This window comes from Ictidomys tridecemlineatus, chromosome Y, assembly GCF_052094955.1.
Source record: "Ictidomys tridecemlineatus isolate mIctTri1 chromosome Y, mIctTri1.hap1, whole genome shotgun sequence".
Taxonomy (NCBI): domain Eukaryota; kingdom Metazoa; phylum Chordata; class Mammalia; order Rodentia; family Sciuridae; genus Ictidomys; species Ictidomys tridecemlineatus.
The window spans coordinates 16170315-16197090 of NC_135494.1; the positions used below are offsets into that span (position 1 = coordinate 16170315).

The 26776-nt window shown below is 46.2% G+C and overlaps 1 long non-coding RNA gene across 4 annotated transcripts in view; it reads left to right on the forward strand.

The window, feature by feature from the left end:
- Positions 1 to 26776, forward strand: part of LOC144372053 (uncharacterized) — a 70541-nt gene that overhangs the window by 2199 nt on the left and 41566 nt on the right. For 2 of the 4 annotated variants that reach the window (XR_013432091.1, XR_013432092.1), the window contains 3 exons: positions 6196 to 6271; positions 10071 to 10135; positions 24017 to 25131. This is a non-coding gene — a long non-coding RNA (uncharacterized LOC144372053). Of the gene's footprint in view, positions 1 to 751; positions 989 to 6195; positions 6272 to 10070; positions 10136 to 24016; positions 25132 to 26776 lie in introns of those variants that run through there. The other 2 variants (XR_013432094.1, XR_013432093.1) reach the window with 2 other exon arrangements.

Sequence of the window (26776 nt, forward strand, 5' to 3'; positions counted from 1 at the left end):
AGCCCCTGATGATGGACAAATGAAGTTCAATCACCATGGCAGAATTTTGGCCATTGTTCTGTTGGAGGTTTCTCTACTATATTGCAGTAGGTAGAGTGTCCACCTTCTAAGAGCTTTGGTTGGCTAACCATTCTGATGCCAGGGCCCTCAAACTTCAATCACCAGAAAACAGTTAAACCAAATCTTGGTACCAAAGACTCATAGAGCCAGAGAATGAGAGATGATGAGTGACTCTAGGGCAAAGAGAGTTTTTCCAAATCTTTAGTAGAGTGCAGTCTGAAAACCAACAAAAATAAGAATTAGAAGAGTTGAACTTTATTTGATAACTGGAACATTTATTGGATTGTTGGGTGATGTTATCATGCTATCTTAGAACTATTTTCTTTTCAGATGATAAAGATAAATAAATAATTATGTTTACTTGGTTAGAAGTCTAGATTATTTTTTTAACATAAGAGAAAAGGAACTACAATTGTAGAATGAAGAGTTTGAGTTTTTTTTTTCTTTTTTTTTTTTTTAGAACTGGACTGGAAAAATCAATATGAACTCATGCTTTTAAGAGAACAAAAATAGTTCATTAAAAGCACATTGGTTTTTTTTTTTCCTCTTTGTCTATTGAAATGACCAGGGAGCTGTGTCACTCACAATCCATTGTGGCTCCCATCTTCTTTTCTTCCACATTCTTTCCCACTGGAAGTACCTTGGGAGAAATGGAAGTTTCCACATAATGAGCTGGAAGTGAAAGGTGAACATGAACAGTGAACAAGAAGGCTAAAAATCAATAAATTAGTGAAATGCACAGGGCACAGGAGCCAGTCTAAAAGGGGGTCCTGCTGGCCAGAGTCGAGACAACTTGAGTGTCAGAAATCAAGCACTGGCTGAAGTCAACTAGCATACGGTAAATCTGAAAAGTCATGAGTCCAAAATGGTGCATGGAAAGAGAGCAAGTTGACATCAAGTATTCTAAGAGAAGGTGGGGGTGTATTTGGTGAGTCTCTTATCAATATTGGTATTACAAACTCAACCACTGTATAAATAAATAAAACAGAAACTGGAAAAACAAATACAAGGGGAATATAAGTGGACCAACTTTGTAAGCTGTGACTTGGAGACAGACAGTGGGGTTGGGGATAGAGATCCGTGGTAGAGCTCACACTTGCCATGCATGTGTGAGGCCCTGGGTTCCATCCCCAGCACTGAGGATGGAGTGGGGAAAGATAGAGCAATGCCTCATAAAACATTAAAATTCAATTGGGATATATTTGATCAGACTCGTACATTAAGAAAACCCATAAAATTAATGGTTAGGGGCTGGGATTGTGGCTCAGAGGTAGAGCACTTGCCTAGCATACGTGAGGCACTTGGTTCAAACCTCAGCACCACATAAATATAAAAAAAAGACATTGTGTCCACCTATAACTCAAAAATAAATATTAAAGAAAAATAAAACTAATGCTTAGGAGTTGAGGTTCAATGGATCCTGGCTTCTGACTGGAGATCAGTCCCCGTCCTTCTTTCTGTATATGGAGGACAATGAGTATCAGCAAAAGTTCTGTTGAAAACAATTTTTTGTCTGTCTCATGTCCACACCATGGATCAAAACAGAAGTTTTCTCCCAAGAAACAAGTGAATACAAACCTCATAATAAGTCCCACAAAATGACAAACTGGGTAATGAATGTCATTAGTTCAAAGAATGTTTAAATCTTTAGCTTCAGTCAGAGCACACACACATGCTCCGAATGCGAAGTGCCTTGAATACTTGCAGTAGACTTGTAAAGGAAATTTTTTAAAGGTTTTTTTTCCTCCAAATTTGATAACAATTCTAAAAGTGTACATGATATAACCAATGTCTACTGTGGAAATAAGAGGAACTTGTCTAAGCTATCAGTATCAAATGGCAAATTTTCATCAACTAGGTTTAGAGGAAAGATTAAATTACCTTTTCATCTAAAAACAGTGACTACAGAGTCCATATATGAAGAGATCAGAAAGTGCTGTCTGGTATCAGAAAACTGATACTACAGAGGTGTGTCAAATAGTGCATCTGTACCATTATGATTTACTTTTGTATTTCTAACTAAATATTCACTTTTGAAACTAGATTTGGATCCCGCTCCCCCTGCAGGGGTGCCCTACCACTGAGCTACATCCCCAGCCTTTTTTGTTTTTTTATTTTGAGACAGGTCTTGCTAAATTGCTGAGGCTGGCCTTGAACTTTCTATCCTCCTACCTTGGCCTCCCAAGTCCCTGGGATTATAGACATGTGCCACCACACCCTGCTGCATTTTTTTTCAACTTCCCTTCTCACAGGACATGGGAAAGCCCTGCCTGCTGCCTTGGGTAGCCAGAGCAGCTGTGTCCTCTCTCTGTGTCCTTGTGGCCTGTCCTCTCTGTTGCTTCTTCCCTCTCTAGGACTGATTCTTTGTTCTTTCTCAGCACCTCCCAAGGCCTTCACGGACCCCTCCCAGCCTAGCTCCTGACTTTCTCAGTTCCAGGGACCATCCATGACCAAATTCCAGATCTGGGTCCTTTGGTTCAAATTCTTTTGAAAGAGAATCTGTCTGAGCCAGTGCATGGGTTGGGTGTCCATCCTGGGTCAAGGGGATTTGGCTTAGGTAGGACCATGTGGGGTAACCAAGGCATGAGGGCCAGCTCCACCATGAGAGGGGGTGAGGAATCTGGAAGTATCTCTCCCAGGGAGCCCCAAGACCCACGGTCCAGTGGAGGCAATACGAAGTGGGCAGGATGCAGCCACTTGTCCTGACCCTTCTCAGCTGTGTCGGTGCTCTCTTGGTCCTCTGGAGCAGACAGGAGGCTGAGCAGCAGCCCATGGTGGATGGGCAGGGTGGCCCCAATCAGGCTGGGCCTTAGATTCCAGGACAAGGATTACCCTAGATGCAGCTGGCAGCAGAGCCATGGACTGGAGGGGTGACCTGAGGAAGGGAGAGTGTCTGGTGGCTGCCACCATCCAGGCAAGGTGTCCCGGAGAAGTGTGGTCAGGGGCACCTTCACAGATATGTGCCAGTGTGGACCTGAGTCAGGAGGCCTCTTTCCCTCTGCAGTTCAATGCTCTTTGGTGGCTGTTTTGATATTCTTAACACTTTTATCTTTTTATTGTGTTTTCTAAGAGAAGTCCCTCATGCTCATGCCTGGGCCTGCAGCCTCAGCTCATGTGGGGTCCCCCCTGCGCTGCCTCCCTGGCACAGGTTCTCAGCTCCACTCAAACCTGTCTCTTGTCCTCTTCCAACTGGCCTCCCCTTTCCTCCTTCACCCCAGAACCACCAAGGTTATCTCCACAGGGACCTCTGGGTATGGGCCTAGCAAGGGTTTGCTGGTCACACATTTGTGTCTTGGGGCATGACGATGGCATTACCATAAAGTGTCTGAACCTCTTACCACCCATGATCCAGGTACCAAGGGCCTCCCACATGGAGGTTTAGAGGTCAGATCATTCATCTGCTGTGGGTTGGGGCCTGGTCCACCAGAAGGGGAAATGCCTAGTTTGACTTTCCTTAACCCCACACCCAGGTGAGTTGAGTGGGCTAGCAGGCTGGCAGGTTGGACTGCATTAGGACAGAGCCCTTATGTACCTGTGGCTGGGAATTCTCCCTTGCTAGTCATGCTTGGGGGAATCCTCCCTTCCTCCTTCTATACTTCCTGAATCTGCCTTGTTTTTGCCTCTGGCCAGCTCCTAGCACCCCACAGGGACAAGCCATGAAATAAGAATTGTGTGATTCCCATGGTTCTGCACACATGCTAAATGCTCTGATGTGGGATTTCAAAATTGAAACTGCACAATGTAAAGATGAGCAGTAAAATTATTACCAGTAACTAAAAAATTCCTCTTTTTCACTTAGAACACTATAAAATATCAAATAAAAATCATGGTGACTAGCTTAGAAAGAGACCACAAAAGGAAGGGAAAACCATTCTCCAGACCTGTGGTGACACTTTTTCCACCTCATGCATGGAGGGGCTCACAAATTATCTAGTTGGTCCTGCTTTTGGTTGACATGTCAGGGAAGGAGCTGGAGCATCCCAGGGTCGTGGGTACAAAGATGATGAGTTCATTTTGGGATGTGATTGGGGATGCGTTTTGGTTTTGCAGTACTGGGTGTCCAGAGGCGACAGCAGTAGGGGTGTGAGGACACTGGGGGTTGTCAGGGTGCTGGGTTTGCCAGGAGAGTGGTACCAACCAATGGAGGGCAGCTGAGTGTCCACTGCAGGAAGCTCTGAAGGGCTGGGGTAGTGAGGAGTGGGGTGTGTGGGGGGGGTGACATATAACTCCTTCCAAAACAGGTACAGGAGGAAAGAACCAAAGAGAAAGTCAAGGGCAGATGAGATGGCATGGCAGAGTCACCTCGGAATGTTAAGAAGGACAGGTGCCCACACTTCACTCCAAAAACACTTCAAGTTCTTGGGGAAGGCTCTGCTAGAAGGTGTGGTAGTCTGATGTTAGAAAAAAGGGAATAAGAAGCAGCTCTGAGCTTCACAGTAGGTGTTGTCTGGGCATGGAAACACTAAAGGGCTGCTCCTGTGTAGAGATGCATCTGGTGCAGCTGGATTTTTGCAGTGTGAACGTGGGCACCTCAATGTCCCTTGTCTTACACCGGGTTCTTGCCCCAGGGAACAGAGGAGCTTGGGCCAGGTGTATGGGAGGGTCCTCCTGCTTGGACTCTGGGGTTGGGGGTCTCTTTCTCCTGGGCTGCAGGTATTTCTCCACTCCTCCCACTGCCTGGGAGGTGTGGCCCAGAGATGGTCAGGCTCTTTCCCACCCAGAACAGCAGACACCTCTCATGGGAGCCATGCAGGGTGGACCAGCTCAAGATCCTGGAGAGTCACAGAGCCACAGGCAGCAGAGCAGAGGGACTAAGAGTGCTGCTAATGGGCTCAGACTCCTGTGTTTTGAGTTCTGACTCTACCATTAAAAGCTGTGTGATCTTGGGCAAGTTATTTAACCTCTCTCTGAGCTTTAATTCCTCATCTGGAAGAGGGACTAATAATAATACCTCCTACATCAGAATGGCTAGAGGTTAAATGAGATAATATATGTAAAGTGATTAGTGCAGTGGCTGGTGTATGGTCTGTACTTGATGATTCCAATGGGTGGAACTTTCTGCTGATTGGCCAGCTGCTCTGCTTTCACATGGGGTGACCTGTGGGGTGTGGCTACATGGGCTGCTCCTGTGTCAAGCAGTACAGTTCCCGAGGCATTCATGTTGCCTCTCTGGGTCTAGGCGCCCCATTTTTCCTCTTCCTGCCCCCTGCTACCCTGATTGGTTGTTGGGGCTTCAGGGTCTGGGCTGATGGTGCAACCAAAGAAGGGATCAAGAGCTGGTGAGCAGCACCTTTGAGGCCCAGGGCCTTCTGAGCCTGTTGGAGGAGGGTTTAGCCTGGGGGACTTCAGCGTTTGCACCTGATGTTTTTATCTGAAAGTCCTGGCTCAGGTTGTTTGCTGTGAGAGCGAGGGTCTGAAGAGGGCCTGGCACTGTGGCTTTTCAGGATACTGAGCCAATTTGTCCTGTATCAGCTTTCCTGGGGAGGGAGGTCAGGCCAGGGAGGGAGCCTTTCTGCCCAAACCACTCTTGACAAATTCCTCCCAGAGCCATTGATGGAGGGGAAATGCTGGTGCTTTAGAAATGGGCTTGTCCACTCTGTGGGAAGACTGTGAAGACCTGGGCCCAGGCCACACATCTTGCTTGTCTAGCGCAGCAGTGTCTCAGACATGAATGGAAGACATCTGACCAGGACCGGGGAGTGGGCATGCACCCCAACCCTCTCTGTAATATCCTCCAAACCCTGAGAAATGACAGATCTCCCCCCCACCCCATACTCTTTGTATTAAGACTTAAAAATGGACCTAGGGGGTAAGCTGATGAAGAATTGAATTACGGAACAATAAAATTTTATTATGGGGGCTGGGGTTGTGGCTCAGCAGTAGAGCACTCACCTAGCATGTGGGAGTCCCTGGGTTCAGTCCTCAGCACCACATATAAATAAACAAAATAAAGCTATTGTGTCCAACTACAACTAAATAATATTTTTAAAAAAGTTATATTATGTACAACTGAGTTACATTGCTTGAAAAGTGTGGGTTTCTTTTTTTTGGGGGGGTCAGTACTAGGGATTGAATCCAGGGGCACGGCTACCACTGAGCTACACCCCAGCTCTTTTTATTTTTATGTTGAGACAGGGTTTCCCTAAGGTGTCCAGGCTGGCCTTGAACTTGTGATCTCCTGCCTCAGCCTTCAGAGTCCTTGGGATTACAGGTGAGCACCACCACACCTGGCAATGTTTTATCTAGATTAATATATAGTGCTTTTTCTTTCTTGCTATTTCAAATACTGCGGCAGGGACTGTCTCACGAGCTTTGTGAGTATGTGTAGGACTCAATCCTGGGTCAGGGGCATGCGCGCTGGGAAGCTGAATCCAGCTTATGCTTTTGATTCTATTCCTTACCTCTTCTTCATGCCCTGGCTTTATCCTGAGACGGATTGAAGAGTTTTGACTTCATTTCTCTCCCCCCTTGCCAAGTTCATATACTTAAACATGAAGTATTGGTTCGTCTAGCCCTAAAGAGCTGGTGAATCCCAACATTTATCTCCCTTCTCTCCTCTTTTGGAATATTTGCAACCTCTGGACCAGTGGGAGTTTGACTCTTCCCAGTGCAGAATCAGCTGTCGTTCTCGGAGCGTCCACTAGGTGTTAGTGGAAGTCTGGGTTGGTGCCGGCTCCCGGCTATGGTTGACTTGGCTCGTCCCCGTGGAGCCTCGGTGTCCTCTCGCGCAAAATAACAAATGTCCGTGGCGCAGGGCACTTTCTTCTGGAAGTTCTCCAGGGAGCTCAGGAGTTTGCATATGAAGCCGAGGGAGCGAGAGACTTCTGATATTCAGCGTGGAGCAGAGCCGGGTCTCTCCCAGCTTTGATATATGAGATTATTATGGCGAGGCAATGCAGGCCAGGTGACTCTCGCTGGGCATGCTGCTGAGGGTATGGAGTCCTGTGTGGGTTGCGACACCTAGCACAACAGAGATGTCGCTGCACGGCGGCGCGGATGCGGGGTTGGAGAGAGGAGTGAGGTGGGGACCTCCAGGGACCAGGACCGCAGGCTGGAAGGAGGCTCCTAAGGAGCCATTCCACCCCCCCCCACGCCCCCACGCCCAAGTTTTGCCAAACGTCCTCCAACTGTCCACTCTATTTAGACTGGAAAAACAAAAACAAACAACCCCCCCTCTCCCCTTTTTTGGTTTATTTTTCAGAATCAGCATTCTAACGTTTGAATCACATCGCAAGTTTGGAATAAAAATTCCAAACTTTTGCTTTGATGTTTACCTTACCTGTGCAAGTACCCACGGGCTTTTAATACTGGGTCAGGAGAATCACCTCTTAAGGCCTCCATACCCTGTCCGTGCTCTTCCTAAACCACAGATGGTCTCCCCTGGGCACCAGTGTGGTCACTGCCACAAGGGCTGATCCTGATCCCTGCCAAAGTCAGGTCTTGGATGGGTAAATATTTGTACTCTGCGGAGTGAATTGTCAGCTAGTATCGATGTTATGTAAGCAGCCATTACTCTCAGAGCCCAGCACAAGCCCCAGCCAAGCACCCTGTTAGATTTAATTCTCCCAAATCCTCAGACCCCAGATACTCTGTTGCAGCCTGAGTCCCCACCCCACCTTAGGCTTCCCTGCCTCCAGGCCTGTCTATCCTGACAGCTTTCCTAGCCTCAAATCTGGATCTTAATAAACTTGTTACTCCTGCAAGGCTTGAGCTGCCCCTGCAAACTGTCTACCTCTTTTCTGAGCTCAGCAGTTCTAGGAGTCTCGGGGCAGGAACATGTCTTCACAGCACAACAAAATCATGTGACAGTCCTCCAGGGCATCAATGATAAGGGATTGTTCACCTATGTCCCCGAGGGCCTCTGCATCATCTACTGAAATATATAAATATACATATTTACATAAAATGTGTAGCCTTAACTGGCATAACTAATAAGGATCTCCAAGGGTCCCAAGATGACATGCTATCTTTACCACATTGACAGAGTCAGCCAATATAATTTACTAGCTATTGGACTCACTTTTGGACCTACTTACAGTAAACTGTTTATCTTTGTGTTTGCAGACGCTCAAAGAAAAGTCTCTAAACATTGGTTCTTTATTTGTTGATTTTTATGGAAAGGCACATAGGAGGCAATTGATGTCGGTTTTTAAATTCACAAATGCAGGGTGTTTTGTCTGTGCCCTGTAGAAGAACTGGCTGGCAGCTTGACAGGCTAGGTGGGAGGATGATGGTGCTCTTGTTCATCCCTTTCACCTTCTCCCACTATCTCTCCCTCTCATCCTTTGCCCTCTCTAAACCGGAGCATTCAGTCTGTTTGGGGGGCCTTTTTGTTGGGTTCCTTGTCCTGATTTCTTAGTGTTATTTGCTGCTACAATCAACAGTGAAGAGGTCTTTAAACTTATGTTGAGAAGAAGAATTGTCATTTGGGTCCAGAGCAAAACATGGGCACCCTGGCACAGTCTGCATGATACCATTTACTATGCTGCCAACAGCAGAGGGCTAGGAAGGGGATTTGTGGGTGTGTGTGTGGGGGGGGGATGCAGGAGCTTTTGACTGAATCATTTTATGCTCCATGTTCTGGAGAAGGCAACATAGCAACATAACTAAGGGTTCACCAGTGAGTGGAGAGTCAGCTGTGCATGGGAGCAGCAGAGGGTGGGGGATGGGGAGAGCTGGGAACACAAAGAGTTCTGGGCTGAGAAGAACTCTGTGGTCTGGATTGAGCTCTGGGAAGTGACTAAGACTCTCTCCTAGTGTCCACTCCTGTCTAGGACTCTAAAAACTGATCTCTGTTTATAGGGGGTCAAGTCTGGAGGTGGAGCACAGGAGGCCATTAGAGCGAAAGCCTAGTGCAGCCAGGAGAAGAACCCACAGAGAGAGAGAGAGCCCAGGGGAGGGAGTGGGGTGCTGAGTCTCCTCCCTTGGATTTCTGTTGTTTGAAATTTAAGCTGTCAGCTGCACTCTCTTGGGGCAAGTGATGAGCCAGAACACTCCCAGCCTCTACTGAGGCTTCCTGTTGCTTAGGAGGCCGGCCCTGCCAGTCTCACCACCTGTCCCGGTTTCCTAACATGTGCCTTGTGCTCTTTCCTCTCAGTATCAGTGCTCATCAGGCATTTGGCCTTTTCTCAGGCCAGAAGGGTCAGCAGGTCAGGGAGGATGGTACAGGGGGCCAGATGCCAGGATCTAGTCTTGATGAGACTCACGTCCAGTTCCTTGGGCACTGGGAGGCCCTGGAGGTGAGGGAGCCTGGTGAGGGTAAAATGGCAGTGGGTGGTCATGGGGTAGCCAGGGAGGAGTGGCCAGGGGGAGAGCCTCTGGTGTGAGGGTGCAGACAGATACTGCCCCAGGGATTAGCCCTGGCCAGAGCCAGTTACTGCAGCTGCAGTATCTGTGGGTCTGGCCTAACCATAACTGCGGGGAATGCATTTTCTCTTTATCTCTCATAATTTTTCTAGCACCAGATAACCGAGGACCTTTCCCATTTCCATTTCATTTAATCCACGTCTCCACAGCCTGGAGAACAGGTGTGGGGAACGAGGAACAGAAGTGTTTTGTGACTTGCCAGGGACCCATTGCCAGCAGGGAGCCCAGATATCCTGTTCAAAAGCTATCACTCTTGAAAATGCCTCAGCGGGTTCTTGGTGTTCGGAGAAGCCAGAGAGTCACAGCCGGGGGGGCAGCCCAGGAGGAGCCCAAATGGCCAGCTCCCCAAAGCCAGTGCAGGAGAACGGGGAGAAAGAAGCAGAGAGTTGGCCCCTATCTCAGAGCATGCAGGCAGCTGCCCACCTTCCAGGCCAGCATCAGGGGTCTTTTGTGGGGTCTGTGCTCAGAAACCTCAGTGCTGATGCTTACGGTTGAGAGGTCTGGAGGAGCCTCATGTGGATGGGTGGACAGGAAGGCCCGCAGAGTTCAACCCTCAGAGCTGCTGGGAGGACCAGACAGAGTGCTGCCAGAGGGCACCACAAGCTCCCTTCAATGATAATGACTCCTGTTTGTTCTTCCAACAGGTGTCTATGGAGCACCTGCCATGCCATGGTATAGGTGCCTGGACCTCTGCAAAGACAAGTCAAAGGTGAGCTCCCAGCAACCAGAGGACAATAACCACAGCACAGTTGGTGCCCCAGCCTGTAAATCCCCAGGCCATTTGTTACTCTTGGGGTCACTCCTCCTTTTATTCCTAACACCGACCCAGTTCCTGACCTCTGGCCTGAGTTGGTGGGTGGTAAATGCTGCTTTTGAGTGGGCTCCCCCCGGAGTAGAACAATGGCCGACGGGGCCTAGACAGGTGGCGTGTTCTGTGGCCGAGGCAAGGCTGGGCCTCCTGCCTTTGCTGCTGAGAGTCACTGGTGTGGGTGGGGCTCCTCTAGGAGACCCCTCCAGCCCGCCGCTTGCAGCCAGTTAAATGTCAGGCACGGGGCGGGGCTGGTGGTGAGCTCTGCTGGGCTGGCGTGTCTGGGCAGCAGAGCAACCTTCCTAAAAGTTGATGCCATTACCTCCTGATTCCGAGAAAGGGTCTGGAGTCTCTGGGTGTTTCACCTGGCTGTTCAGCTCAGCTTGGTTTGGGTTTGGATCTTCCTAGGTCACTGATTCTCTGGGAAGACTGCCATTCTGGGCCCAGCTCCTCCTTCTTAGGGCACCTGAAACAGAGTGTAACCGGAGTTAGGTCTGCCATGGACCCATGCCATGACCTTGAGCAAGGCACTTCGCATCTTGAACTGTGAAGTGGGGGTAGAAATATCCATTGGGCCTGTGTCAGCATCAACTACCGTCCACACTGCCATCACCACCAACAACCCCCTCAGCCAAGTGGGAATCTGCCGTGTGTGGTGCTGGGCAAGCTCTTCTGGAAGTAGCTATTAATCCTCCTCGAATTCTATGGTGCCCATGTGAGCGGTACTCTTCATTGAGCCATGAAATTCGGTGGGGATGGGCAGAAATTTGGACCCTGCAGGCTGACTCCAGGTTGAAACTCTTCCTCAGCCTCCTTGCTGCTACCTGGGAAACTGGATTCCCTTTCAGTTGACGTATCTGGAGAAGCACAGAGACATCTCTTCCAGTTGCCAACTCCAACTCTTTCCAGGCAAGCCCGGGAACGGCCACAGGATCGCGTCCAACTTAGGCCCATACCTGGCTCTCTGCGTATCAAGTAGCACGGAGGGTCATGACTGGGCCTGAGAACAGGAGACAGCAGCTTGTGGAATGAGCTCAATTTGTGCACTTTCCCAGGGCCTGGGGGAGGCAAGGACAGCAACTGTGGCCTGGGAATTGCTGATGGTGGCCTGGTATCTTGGGAATGTACTCAGACGACCAGGGGATGTTTTTCTAGCCTCTTCTCCTCCTCCCCATTCCTGGGATGGTACTTTGGACCCCACCACTATTCCCAGGCACAAAGAGAAGCCTGAACCTGTTGTTTTTGAGTGGTTTTGGTGCTGATCTCATCTCACAAAGCTTTACCTCTGTGGCGGTGTGTGCCTGATTCAATGCTGCTGTTCCACACGACGATAGGCCCCAGCACTCTTATGAGGGAGCTATGATGACATTTATTTTATAAATAAGGGGACTGACATTCAGAGAGGTGAAGAAATGTCCCCAGGACTGTACAGGTGGAAGGGAAATCATGAAACCGGGATCCAGATACAAGATCTGGATTCTTACCATGTTACAGGACCGTGCTCACAGAGAGTGCCATCTTGGTGGGCCCACCTTGCTTCTTCTGGACTGCACAAGGCTCTGTGCATGCTTCTGTCACCTTGGTGCATGACTCAGGCCAAGTCGCTAGGCCTCTTATGTCCCCTTACAGCACCGTGCTCATTCCAGCCAGGGCCACTGTGAGAACAAATCAAAGCAAGTGGAGAAATCCACTTTCAACTCACCAGAAATGTGTACAGCTCCAACCATTGCTGGTGCTTAGTACTGAAGGGGATCACAACTCAGACCCAGAACTCCAGGGACTGCAGGCTCAGGGAACCAGCAGTGTGAGCTTAGTGGCCCAGAGCTGAGGGCATGCATCTTGAATACAGACAGGCAGGAGAGGTCAAGGAGGAAATAATCCAACACTGGCAAATATTTGGAGAAGATGGGCTTTGAAAGACCTTGAGAGGCCATTGGCAGAATGATGAGGTACTTCTAGAAGATTGCACTGTGGGAATAACCTGGTTCCAGAGCAGGAGTGGGATGTGAAGGGCCTGGGCCTGTTCAGGTGGGGCATCTGTCTTTCTGGGGTTGCATTTGAGGAGGGGTGGCCAGTGTCTTAGTCTGCTTGGGACACTTTAACCAAATGTACAGGGCAGCTTATAAAGAACATGTTTATTTCTTACTGTTCTAGAGGCTTTGGGAGGACCTACTTTCTGGATAACACCTTTTTGCTGTGTCCTCGAGTGATGGAAGGGCAAGGGTCCTGTGGGGTCTCTTTATGGGGCATTCATGCCAATCACAGTGCCTCTACCCTCTGGACCTAATCACCTCCCCAAAGGCACCATCTTTCAAGGCCTTGGGGGATAGGATGTCAACATGTAAATTTGGGCGTGCACATTCAGATGATGGCACCTGTCTTTGAAGGTTTTTCAAGCCACGGGGAAGACTTCGTCATATCTTCTCTGAGCAAGGAGAAGCTCCTGCTGATTTTGAACAGGGAAATGACTGGACACCTGGTGCTAGACAGGATCCTCACAGGGCTGGACCAGAGGGGCTGGGGGAACCCAGAAGAGGACAATGAGGGGGTAAAAATACAGGCAACAGGTGATGAGGGGCTGGCCTGGGGCACTCACAGAGCGCGTGAGGAGGATGTGGGGCATACCAGGGACAATAAGGAAGGTCACTGCACATGTCTCCAGTGGAGGAGACAGAGAGGACTTCCTCCCACTGCAGCACAGCTGCCCCACGCCCTGGACACATGCTGCTTCCCCACACACCTGGGGGAGCCTGGCAGAAGGCACGCTGACGCCTCTATTTGCTGGCTGTCTAGCTTGGCCCAGAGACACAGAGGCCTCACTTCCTCTGCCTTCCTGCATTTGGGTGATCTTCCTCCCAATGACTGTCATAGTCATAACTATAATAATCATAGTGGCAAGAACATGATTCTGAATGGATTGAGACTCTTTTTTCTGAGAATGCTAATATGTGTGAGGTGGGGATGGGAGGGGTCCTGCAGACGCAGGATGAGGCCCAACTGGCTGGAAAACCACTCCTGACCGTGCAGAGAGGACCTAGCCCAGAGGGATGTGTTTCCATGCTCTGGAGCACAGAATCAGGCCCAGATTAGGGCACAAGTCCCCCTCAGATGACGGAGGGCACAGTGGCCCCTGCTGCCTGGTACATGTCCACCGGACTCAGCCTCGCTGGTAGTGATGGAGAAAGATGCTTCAGAGCTTCAAACCCTTCTCACCTCTAAGGAGCCTTGCCAGGGTCTCAGTGGACAGTGACCCTCCCTTCCTGCTCCAGGCTCCCTTCTGGCTAACTACACAACTAGCCTATAACAATATACACCATCTCGCAGCATTTTATGAAGAGAATGCCTGTCTGTGTTCATTATCTCATTCAGTCCTCCCCACCACACTGATAGCATTAATGTTATCATTCAAGCTTGTTCTGCAAACTTACATGGAGCAGATAGTATTAAATACTGTGAAAATAAGGTCTGCTTGGGGTCAGTTGGGCACCCAAACAAGGGACTCAGGGGTTAAGTGGCTAGGTCTCTATGCTGCACTCAAACTCAGGTCTTCCCCAAGTTGTGTACCTTTCCCCGATCCACAAGGCACTGTATTATTATTATTATTATTATTATTATTATTATTATTATTATTATTACTATTATTATTATTATTGCTGGGGATGGAACCAGGGCCTCGTGCCTGCTAGATAAACACTCTACCACTGAAATATGTCCCAGCTCCCTGCCACCTTATTTTTTTTTAACATGCAGACTACCAAATTTCAGCACGTTACTTCTGCAGGTTATGAATATTCATTTTTCTCATCCCCCAGGAAAAATCTATGAAAGGACTCTACACTTACAATTTATTACTATTAGTACCCATTTATGGCAAGTTGTGTGAAAGTTGTTTTAAAAAACCCTGTTAGGCTTAGCAACATGGTTAGGCATACAGTATTGTAGCTAATCAAAAAATATCTGTAAATGAGGTCTTGACTCCCAGCCTTAGCTGACTTCCTCTCAAAACAAGAGTATCTAAGCTCATCTTTAAAAGTCTTCTATACCCTTCACTTCTCAAACATTTGGAATTAAAAAAAAATGTTTTGCAGCTGTTTTTTAAATGATGTCCAATATTTAAGGAGATTACTGATGAGTCTATTATAAAGAGGCAACACCTGGGCCCAGTAGGGACAATTTAAAAGCTTACCCTCCTTTCCAGTGGTGTGAAGGGGGACTTCATTGCATTTAGATTCTTTAGGTAGATATGGAAGGATGAGAAGCCGGAAATGCCTCCAGGCTGACAGTTCCTCTGCTTGTTCTTTCGTGGGGACCCAGACAGAGGAACTCTCTTTTGACTGTGCACATGCTGCCACCTTCCGGTGAAACTTGGCATCTTCTGTTCTTTTTAATATTATTATTATTATTATTTTATTCTAATTTGTTATATATGACAGCAGAATGCATTACAATTCATATTACACATATACAGCACAATTTTTCATACCTCTGGTTGCACACAAATTAGAGTCACACCATTCATAACTTCATACATGTAGTTAGGATAATGATGTCCATCTCATTCCACCATCTTTCCTATTTCATTTCCCTGTCCCTCCCTCCCTCCCTTTTCCCTACCTATAGTTTGTCTAATCCTCCCAAGCTACTCACCTAACCCCATTATAAATCAGCATCCTTATATCAGAGAAATCCTTATGTCAGAGAAAACATTCAGCATTTGTTTTTTGGGGACTGGCTAACTTCACTTACCATTATATTCTCAACTCCATCCATTTACCTGCAAATGCCATGATTTTATTCTCTTTTAATGCTGAATAGTATGTGTGTGTGTGTGTGTGTGTGTGTATCACAGTTTCTTTAACTGTTCATCAACCGAAGGACATCTATGTTGGTCCTACAGTTTAGCTATTGTAAATTGTGCTGCTATAAACGTTGATATAGCTGCGTCCCTGTAGTATGCTGTTTTTAAGTCCTTTGGGTATAGACCGAGGAGAGGGATAGCTGGGTCAAATAGTGGTTCCATTCCAAGTTTTCCAAAGATTCTCCACGCTGCTTTCCATTTTGGCTGCACCAATTTGCAAGTCCCACCAGCAATGTATGAGTGTACTTTTTTCCTCACATCCTCGCCAACACTTATTGTTATATCTTCATAATAGCTGCCATTCTGACTGGAGTGAGATGAACTCTTAGAGTAGTTGTGATTTGCATTTCTCTAATTGCTAGAGATGTTGAACATTTTTTCATATATTTGTTGATTAATTGTATATCATCTTCTAAGAAGAGTCAGTTCAATTTCTTGGCCCATTTATTGATTGGGTTATTTGTTTTTTTGATGTTAATATTTTTGAGTTCTTAATATATCCTAGAGATTAGTGCTTTATCTGATGTGCATGTGGGAAAACTTTGCTCCCCAAATCTAGGCTCTCTATTCACTTCACTGATTGTTTCTTTGAAGAAGCTTTTTAGTTTGAATCCATCACATTTATTGATTCTGGATTTTAATTCTTATGCTATAGAAGTTTTATTAAGGAAGCTGGGGCCTAATCAGACATTATGGAGATTTGGGCCTACTTTTTATTCTAAAAGGCACAGTGTCTCTAGTTTAATTCCTAGGTCCTTGATCCATTTTGAGTTGAGTTTTGTGCATGGTGAGAGATAGGGGTTTAATTTCATTTTGTTGCATATGGATTTCCAGTTCTCCCAGCACTATTTGTTGAAGAGGCTATCTTTTCTCCAATGCATGTTTTTGGCCCCTTTGTCTAATATAAGATAACTGTAGTTATGTGTAGCTTGTTTCTGTGTCCTCTATTCTGTACCATTGTTCTACCAGTCTGTTTTGGTGCCAATACCATTTTGTTTTTGTTACTATTGCTCTATAGCATAGTTTAAGGTCTGGTATAGTGATGCCACCTACTTCACTCTTCTTGCTAAAGATTGCTTTAGCTATTCTGGGTCTCTTATTTTTCTAGATGAGAAATAGATCTTCTGGTCTTTTCTATTCACTTAGTGAACACAGGTTCTACTCCCGGATCCCATATGCTGGGGATACAAGTGAAATTCTGGGGGGGGTGGGTGGGAAGTGATATGAAAAATAAGTACCTACACACAGAAAAAGGCAAGATAACTTCCTTACCTAGTGCTAAATGTTATGAAAATAAAGCATGAAGCACAAATAAAGCAAAAGAATTCACTGGAGCAACTGCTGAGGAAACACTTCAGCCAGGTGTCACTGAAGGCCTCCTGAGAAGGGTGTTTAATCCCAGAACTGACCGAGGAGTGGGAATCAGGCCCCAGATAGGAGGTCCCCAGGAGCAGGGGGGATGGGAGGGAGCCCCTAGGCTACAATAGGAGAGACGGTCAAGACATGCAGAGCCTTCTAGAACATTCCATGTACAGTGGAATCCACTGGAAGATTTTAGTCTTAAACGTTCTTTGAGACTTTGTGTCTGGACTTTTCACTAAATTCTTCATGCAGGTGCAAGGAGTCATGATGATAGAGCCCCAGAAACTAAACACTCACACTGCGGAGCTGCACGTTTGGGTCACCTGGGGAATTTATGAAATCCTGGTGCCTGAGCAACTCAATCCTAATTGTGGATGGGGTCCAGAACTCGTATTTGGTCCAATATTTGTGAGTGATTTAGTGCACCACCAGAGCTGAGGACTGCCAAGCGTGTGGGAAACGTGGCCTCAGCTGAGGGTGGTCAGGGAGAGCCTGACTCTCAGGGCGAGGGTTCCAGAAATTCCGGGGTAGTACGAGAGCGCTGATTTGGGGGTGGGCGGGCTGACTTTTGCTCTGGTGGGCTGTGAAGGGAGAAGGAGAAAGCAGACTGCAAAGTGCTGGGTATTTTGAGAAAGAGCTGGCTGGGTTTGAAAAGCGACACACGGGAAGGAACACAGAACTGTTTTTATTACTTTGGAGGAAAAGGAGGTACAGAAAAGGTCAGAGGGGAGTCAGGGTGGAGGCCTGATCTGCGGAGGCGGATCTGGAGCTTTGGGAGGCTCACTCTGGTGGCCCCTCATGGACCTGTCCTGCCTTCAGGCATCCCACTCTACCTGGCCTCTTAGCTACCTCTCTTCCAGAAGCTTCCAGGAGAAGCAGCTGCCTACACCCTGAGGCCAAGGGAGAGGCTCCTGCGTCTCACCAGCTGCCTTCCATGGGCACCCCCTGGCAGGTGCCAGGCTTCCTGTGGGTGAATCTGCACCGCAAATCCAACCCCAAACCGCTCAGGCCGGAGGGAATTTATAGGCTCAAATGGCAGAAGAGTTTAGGGGTGTGGTTTCTGGTGGTCTAGTTCCTGAAGCCAATCGCTGTGGGAGGGGAATACAGGGCTCTGATTGGTCGAACCAGAGTCACATTGGACCAATGGGAGCAGTGGCTGGTGTGGTGGGGGTGTCATACAAAGAGAAGAGCTCAACCCAGAGACAGTAGCAGTTCACCAGAAGACAGTCATCACGGACTGTAACACCCAAGTGAGGGCCAAGGGTGCTGGCGTGACCCAAGCCAGCCAACATGCCCTGCGAGGTCTCGTCATACCCAGGAAGAGCGCAGAGCTGACCATATTCCTTGTCCCGTTGGTGGATTTGAGTAGCTGTGGGTTGAGCTTGAAGATTTCGAGGAGCACTGTGGCCACCGCCTCAGGTTGGTTGAGGGACGGCCAACGATGCTTGTTGTAGGGTGAAGGTGACCCAACTTCTCCAGTGACACGCATACTAGAAAATGCCTGGCTGTCTCGCTTGCTTTCCCCGTGAAGCCTCCTCCTCCAGGTGAGTCCTTGCTCCAAGGTAGGCCCATCCTAGTGACAAGGAGTAAAAGGTGATTTGTAGACATTTCTTTTTTCCCCTTCAACATGGATTTTCTTTTCCAGAGCAGTTTTACATTCAGCAAATTTGAGCAAAGAGTACAGACTTCCCATAGGATCCCTGCCCCACCAACTCCCCCACAGGAGGTTACGTGTGTTAGGATTGATGAACCTACAGCGATGCATTGTTACCACCCAAAGTTCATGGTTCGCATTACGGTCCATGACGGTGGCACTCTGAGGGCTTAGGTAGACCCAGGATGGCAGGCATCACCATTATAGTATCACAAAAGAGTGGTTTCCACTGCCCTCAAAATCCTCTGTGCCCTCTTTACCCTGTCTGTTCCTCCAGAGGGCTCTCCCCTTTCCCTCTGGCAACCATTGGAACTTTTTTTTTTAACTGTCTCCACAGTTTTGCCTTTTAGTTGAAATGCAGTATATAGTCTTAAGATTTGCTTCATTCACTTAACAATGTGCACTTAAACTTCATCCACCTCTTTTTGTGGCCTCTTTTTAGTACTAAGGAATATTTTATTGTCTAGATGAACCACAGTTTACTTATCCTGAGGACATCTTGTTAGCTTTCAAGTTTTGGCAATTATGAATAAAGTTGTGAACATCATTTTCAGGTTTTTATGTAGATACACATTTTTAACCCCTCTAGGTCAATACCAAAGAGTGCAATTGCTGGATTGTACAGTAAGAATATGTTTAGTTTTGTAAGAAACTGCCCAACTGCCTGTCTACTAGTTTGCAGTTTGCCCCAGGAATTAATACAAGAGAGTTCTGGCTGCTCCACAGCTCCATCAGTACTTTGTACTGTCAGCGTTCTGGGTTTTGACCATTCTAATAGGTGCCCAGTGATGTCTCTTTATTGTTTTAATTTGTAATTCTCTGATGACATCTGATGTGGAGCATCTTTTAATATGCTTGTTTGCCATTTTTAGTGAGTTATCTGATCAGGCCTTTGACCCACAGGCTGCACCAAAAGGTTTGTTTTCTTTCCAAGTTCATTTTAAGAATTCTCTCCATATTCTGAGTAGCAATCCTTTATTAAAATGTCTTTTGCAAAGTTTTCTCAATCTGTGGCTTGTCTTCATTCTCTTGAAGCAGACAGTTGAGCTAGTACCTTTCTCTTGGTCCTAAACAGTAGAAATCTTTGTCTCCAGGGCTAGAGTGATGGCCATGTGGTGCGAACACCAATGGAGAGCCCCGGCACTGGACTGGCTAATGGTGGGTTTTTATTGAGCTAGCAAGAAGAGGAAGCAAGGCTCAGCAACTAGAATCACCAGATGAGAGTGCACTCAAGGTCGTGAGCAGGGAGCAGCTTCTGGAGGTGACAGTACCACGGACGTGGGCTGGGCAGGTCTGGATGGCTGTAAGAATGTCCAGTCGGGGCTGATCATTAAGGGCTCAAGCTGTCATTATTGATAAAGCCCTTACTGCTGGAATCTCTCTGATTGGAATCAATGGGCTCAGATTGGAAAGAAAAATGCTGAATTCTTTTTTTTTTCTGCTAATATTTGTGAATTCAGATCTGTGATCAAATATCAAGAAAAAATTGAGAGATTTCAACTTGGATCAGACAGCATCATGAACAAGCCGCCTTATTGAGCCTCCTCAGTTCTGAGTTTCAAGCCAAATATAAAAGGAAGAGAGGGGGGAAAGACGGTGACAGAAAGAAGGATGGGAAGAGAGTAAAAAGAGAAAGGCGAGAAGGGGAAATCAAGCAAGCAGGGAAGCAGGAAACGAGGAAAGTTTGCTATTATGGGCTTTCCAGATGGCTTAAAATTGAAGACATGCTGGGGTGGAGCTCAGCAGCAGAGCACTTGCCTACCATGCTTGGGGCCCTGGGGTTCCACCCCAAGGCCTGCAAAAGAAAAAAAAATGAAGAAGGCAATCACAGCAGGAAAACTTAGCCGGCTCCTTCTCACCTCCTACCTGCCTGCTTGGCTCGAAGTCATGCTCACCTCATTACCTGAGGAAGAGCAAGAGGCCCGGGCAGCCGGGACCTTGTCCAGGATCACACGATGAGCTCAGGACATTGTGCCTCTTCTACCTAAAAGCTTACAGAATTGGCTTCTTGGACGTGATATAATTAGAACCTCATATAGAAAGCAAAAGTCATTAACAGCAGAACGAAGATGACTGCAAATGGACCTACAGAATCGGGGAAAGAGGGAGCTGGAAGCAGGTGACTTAGTTTCCACAATGCAGGCAACAGGGCAGTTTCACAACCACCCTGACATCCTGGAAGGCTTGTGGAGGAGAACTAACCCTCAAGGCACAGGAGCTCCCAAGGGAAAGAAAAAACAGAACGAATGAGAATATAATCTTACGTTTATTAAAAAGCAGTACCTTTTTCAAAACAATCATGGGTGTAAAGCTACTGTCCTTGCCAATTTGTCTCAGGTTGGGAAAGAAGTACAGGACACAAGTAGAGCTGGCAGAGGGGCTGATGGACCCTAGCCCTTGCCCAGTGCCCTCCTCATGCTGTCTGTCCCTTCAGAAGGGCCTCCACAGACATCTTTCCCCACTGTTTATTCTCCACTGGTGCCGGCCCTGCCTCTCTCATGGCCCTCAGCATCAGGAAGGATCCCTTTCCCCAGCAACTGTACCTTCTAAGTCAACGTTTTTCATGCCTGACTTGTTGGCCCCCAGCCTTGCTGCTGGGAAGAGCCATCTGAAAACCTGGCCCTGGATCCCTGTGATCACTGGGGGCACCCAGGTGGTGAACTTTAAAAAGTCACAAGGTCATTCTGATGTGCGCTGAGGGCTGAGAACTTTCCTGGCCCTGTGAGAGGGCCTATTCTATAATTCACAGTTGCCAGAGTTCAAGAATATTGAGGTTTCCTCAGGACTTTTATGAAGAGGTACTTTAAAAAAGTTAAATACATTTTTAATTGCTATATAATCATTGTACATATTTATGGGGTACTTCAATACATGCATACAAATATGCACAGAACAGATCAGGGTACTTGGCGTATCTATTACCTCAGACATTTACTTTTCCTAGGACCATTCAAACTCTCCTTTACTAGCTGTTTTTCCCCCCAGACACGTGCACATATTTAGCTCAGTCAATTTGCAGCAGGTGTGGAGGTGCACACCTGTAATCCTAGAAACTCACAGGCAGCCTGAGAAAATTAGCACGATCCTATCCCAAAATTTAAAAACTGAAAAAGCCCTAAAGATGCAGCTTGGTAGGAGAATGCCACTGGACTCCAGTACCACAAAAAGGGAACAAAACAAAGCCAGAGAGAAATTCGTCACATTGCCAAGAGAGTGGATTAATATGACTGGGTGGCAATTCTTGAGTTTTAGCTATTTAAGAATGTATTTGCATCTGAGAGTCTAGGAAAGAAAACAGTGTCAGAGGGTGAATTCAATTTATAACAGTCAACATTTGTTAGATAAGCAAAAGACAATGCTGGATGATAGCTTGACCACATACTCTGAATTTCATTATGGTATATTTGAATTGGAGTAGTAAAATTCATACATTGAAAGTATATGACTTGATGTTTTAAAATAAACATAGGAAGGATTTGTAGGAAAAAATTATATAAAATATCTTCATCATCGCGTAACATTTTTACAATGTAGGTTCAGTTCCCTTTGCTCGTTCTTGACCTCAGGCAACCACTAATTGAACTGCTAGATTTTCATACAAATGTTAACTTTTCATACAATGTAAACTCTTTTGTCAATTAACATGCTTTTGCGATTTTTTGATGTTATATTCACCTGTAGTTTGTCCTCTCTTATTGGCAAGTAGTATTCCACTGAGTGTATAGACCATATTAATTTATCCATTTACTAGTTTATGGTCACTTAGGTTATTTCCATTTTTTTTTCTCCTGCAAAAAATCTATGACTAAAATAATCACACACACAAAGTTTTATGAGAGTATATTTTTGTTCGCTTGGGAAAATACATAACAGTGTGATTCCTGGGTCACTAGCTGTTTTGAAATATTCGGTTTATTGTTGCCAACCATAGTTACCCCACTGTGCTGCAAACACTGGAATTATTCCTCCTACCCGTGCGTATTCCAGAAGAACCCCGTGGCCATCAGCCCCCTGTCTCCATCCCCTTCTCACCCAGGCTCTGGTGACCACTCTCCCACTCTTCTCTTCTCCAAGACCAATGTTTCAGCTTCCATATGTGAAGGAGATGTGCGGTATGTGTATTGCATACTTTACTTACGTCACCTAATGTCCTCCAGTTTGTCCACTCTGCTGCAAATGAGAGGACTTTCTTTTTGTGGCTAATATTGTGTATGTACAACATGCTTTCCTGACCTGTCCATCTGCCAGTGAGCGCCTAGGTTGATTCCACATCTTGGCTGTGGTGAAGAGTTCTGCAGTAAACACAGGACGCCTCCTTGAGTTACACCCCAGGGTCTCATGCGGATGGGCTGAGGACTCCCTGCCTCTCACTGGGAGTCCTACCGAGAGCTCCTGGAGGTGGAAGCTGGGCATTGCTTTTGGTGGTTTCCTCGACTTTTGCAGATGTGGTCAGAGTACAGTATCAAGTTCTGCCACACACACACAAATGAACCTGCAAACAAAGAAAATGCGTTGTTAAATAACTTCATCATCACAAATTAAAGGAACAAGGCATCAAACTCTCCGGGGATGATAGATAGACCAGAAATAAAACTAGCAACCAGAGAGCATGCAGGAAAGGCTAAAATAGGTAGCATTAATAAAGAAAAAGAAAAATACAGTCCTACATGGAACACCTAACCAAGTAATTAAAATGGTTAGAAAATCAACAAATCAGTCAGCCCTTGCAAAAAAATAATAATAATTGTACCAGTAAAAAAAAAAAAAGAGTAAAAAAAGTGGAAACAGAAAGAAATATGAGCCCAAGAATGGAAACCAAGATTTGATTCTTTATTTAAAAGCATGACTGAAATAGTCTGGCTTGACCAACCAACAAAAGAGAAAGAGTATTATGAGAATATTAACTTGTTTTAAAAAGGCAATTATCATCATTTAAAAAGGCAGTCACCACATAGAAAAAACATTTTTTTCTTAATGTTATCTACTAGTTCGTGTAGCTGTAACTGCTAAGAATGATTGTGCAAATTAAATAAGCCACTTGAGAATCCAGACTGTTGGGAAGTCTGGCCTTGTGTCATCAAAGGCACACTCTCCAGACCTTGAGGTGTGGGAGCAGGGAGACCAGAGCCTGGGACCCTGGTGCCACTGCCACTCCCCTCCTGCTGGCTATTCTCCGGCTTCCTGTCCAGTGGCTGCTGGCCTAGGGCCCCATGCTCTGAAAGAGGGTGGCCCAGTTTTGACCATGCCCACACAGTGCTGCTTCCAACAGTGGACCCAGAGGACCAAGCCTCAACTCGTGGGCCTTTGGAGTGGACACCTACTCAAGCCAGAGCACTCGTCAGGGGAGTCCAGATTTCGCTGTCTTCTTTTAGAGAGTAGTGGGCTTTATTAATTTACTGGCGTGTAGACTGGATCTCATTGTGGGCTTTATTAATTTACTGGTATGTAGACTGGATCTCACTGTAGACTTCAGGGCAGGTCTGGAATTTTTCTTAGTCTCTAGTTAGAGAAAACCTTACTCTTAAAATCATGGCCTTTTTGGGGGGAATCTAAATTAAATGCCCAGGATTATTAGCAAGATCTCTTCCTTTTAAATGGTCAGAATATCAAACTCTCCCAATATATGTGATCTCTGGGATCTCTGGCCAGCTCACAATGCTGTCCCCATCCCCGGTAGCTATTCTCTGCCAGGATTTTAGAATTTGGCCAAGATTCAAAGTGAATTAAAATGCAGTTTTCTGGGGATATTTCTCGGTCAGTTCCATCTGTCATATCTGCTTCCTCCTTTCAAACAGAGCACTATGCCCTGGGCTGAACTCCTAGAGCTGCTTTTTGGAAAACGACCCTAAGCAGGAACATGGGGTGGATGGAAGACTTACATTGAGTGTTTTTTTTTCTTTCTTTCTAGGATCACATTCCTCTATTGTCTGCTGTCCGGTGCCTGAAGAAGAGTTGCTTTAGCATCTTGTTCAATTTTATCGTTGATCAGAGAAGTAAGGTATGCTTGGCACCTTTCACCCCACTCTAGCAGGAACCAGAGAACTTGCTCCCAAGTCTCTTTATCACACATGTACAGTTATGCTCTCATAGAGATGGTAATTTTATCTGTTGGATGAGAATTCTGCCTTTTTACCTCTTTCTACAGAGGCTGGGTAAGGGATAGAAATTAGGAAAGAGGCTTGGATGGGGATTTTGTATGGGAAGGCATGTGCCTGGGCCAAGCACTACCTGGTTGTCTGCCCTATGGAAATGCTACCGTACTAGTTAGGCACCAGGTGCTGCATTGCCAGCTCCCACTCTATACACATAATTCCCAAATAGCAGTGCCTCCTGTCTTGAGATTCCCCTGAGGTCTGTTTCCTTCGTGGACCCAGATATACAGTGATCACCATTGGCTTATACTAATTGGAGATGAAGACTCTCCAGGGCTGTACACTACCAGCTAGTGGTCTGACAGTAACTGGGAAACGGCATCCCTCCCGGGCTGCCCTTTGCTCTTTTTAGGGAGACATAGGCCATGCATGGCTCATGCAGAAGAGCACAGCTCTGACCCATGGGAGCGCCACTTCATTGTGGATCAGCAATAGCACTGAGGCTATTTAGACTGATTCCTTAGCCTTAGTCCTTGTTTTCTGAGTTCAATGTGATCGTCACCCATGTGTTAATGCTGCCAGCATTTTTTTTAGTGATGACCATTCTCTTCCTTGCTGTTTCTAATTTCTACATTGATTACTTGGGCTCTCAAGTTCCCCCCTTAGAATGGCATATTTGCATATTCTGTTTTATGTGCTTATCTTTGAGCTCCTGTCTCTGTGAACTAAGTTCTTATTCATTTACCTTAGCACCTAAGCTGGTTCTGAAGGCATTCCTTCAGTTGTTTGTGGCATTATCATCAGGGATGATTCGCCCCTGGAGCACTCTGCCTTGACCCACAGGACCGACAGGAGCCCAGAAAAGAAATGTTTTTATTTCTTTCAAAGTCAGAAAAATAAATAATACCAAAAATATGACATTGAATCTACACTGGTGTTATATTAATATTTGTGCCAATGAGATCATAAAATATACTTTGAACACCATTTTTATGGAGGAAGGACATTTTTATGTAGGAAGGAGTTCAAAAAGACAAAAATTCCCTGTGACCACAAAAGTCATAATGTGACCCTGATTATTTTACTTAACAAATTAACATGAATTCCTTGGTATCACTTATCACCTGGATCCTAACTGAATGTCCCTGGCTATGTTGGAGTTATCGTTTCTAGCTGGTTTGTGGGGTTAACACCTTGTGCTTGGCTGGCAAGACTGTTGAGTCTCTAGGGTGCCCCTTCTTTCCCTGAGCCCCACGCTGACGCTGATGACCTTTTGCAGAAACGTTAGTTGCCTAGCCACTCTGGTTGTCTATAGCTACCTGTTTGATTCTTTGTAGTGGCATTTATCTTCTTTCTCCATTTTCTACGTTGCTTGTTAGGGAAGTTAGTTGTTCAGGCTTCGTATCTACATGTTGAATGTTCAGGGTAAGGATGCGTCAAAGGCAGGGTCATATTGCTTTGTGTCTTGTTATTACAGAGGTGCCTAACAGCTGATGTCCCAACTATAGTGACGCTAAGATCAGCAAAGACATTCAGGTGGTGATGGATGATAATTAAATGCTTCAACTTTGCTGCTGGAGAATGCTCTTGTCTGGTCTTGAAAACCGTGATTTTCCTACTTTGTTCATTCTTGTAGCAGTGTCCTCAACACTTGGAAAGATTTGTTCAGATGCTTCATACAGAAAAATCAGGATAAATGCTTATTTTTTCCTTTACACTGCTGATTTTCATATTAAGCAGTTGGTGAACTGGTTGCTTTTATTGCTGTTCAATGAACCTGAGTGTTTTCCTCTTTCTGCTGAAAACAGAAGCAATACAACCCAACAGCCATGCCTGTGCCGGAACCCAGGCACCCTGAGCAATCATCTCCAGGAGAGGAGCCGAGATTCCTTAAAGGGATGATTCCAGGACTGGGACAGGAAGTACACAGGACAATGCCCAGACAACTTTCATGCCAGAAAGCTGAAAGTTATCAAAGAGTAAAGACTTGAGTTGAAAGGACATAGGGTCTTACCACAGCAGACAGAAAGAACATCAGAAAAGACCTATGTAAAATGTTTTTCTGTGTAGCAGAGATTGAACCCAGGGGCGATTAACTACTGAGCTACATCTCCGGAACTTTGGGTTTTTATTTTATGACAGGGTCTTGCTAAGTTGCTTAGGGCCTTGCTAAGTGGCTGAGGCTGATCTCACATTGCCTCAGCCTCAGCCTCCTGATTTGCTGGAATTACAGACAAAATGAAGTATTGATTAAAATAAACCAACCATATGAAATCTATGTGCTCACTATAGGGAGGGAGGGAGAGAGAGAGTAGAGGGAGTATAAAAAGTGCATATGCAACATTTTAGTTGTCGCCAAACTTCCTCTGCAGAAGCTTCTATATCACTTCCAGAATTGTGCAAGCAGTGTTGTTTTCAAACAAATTCCCAACAGAATACACCAGTGAACTTGGAGGAAAGTGATGCCATTATGGTGTAGTTTTTATTTTTACTTGTCTCATTTTGAGCCCTATTGAAAAATTTTTCTCAATTCAAAGTTTTTTTTTCAATTATTTTCCTATGAACTTTCTGTGCAT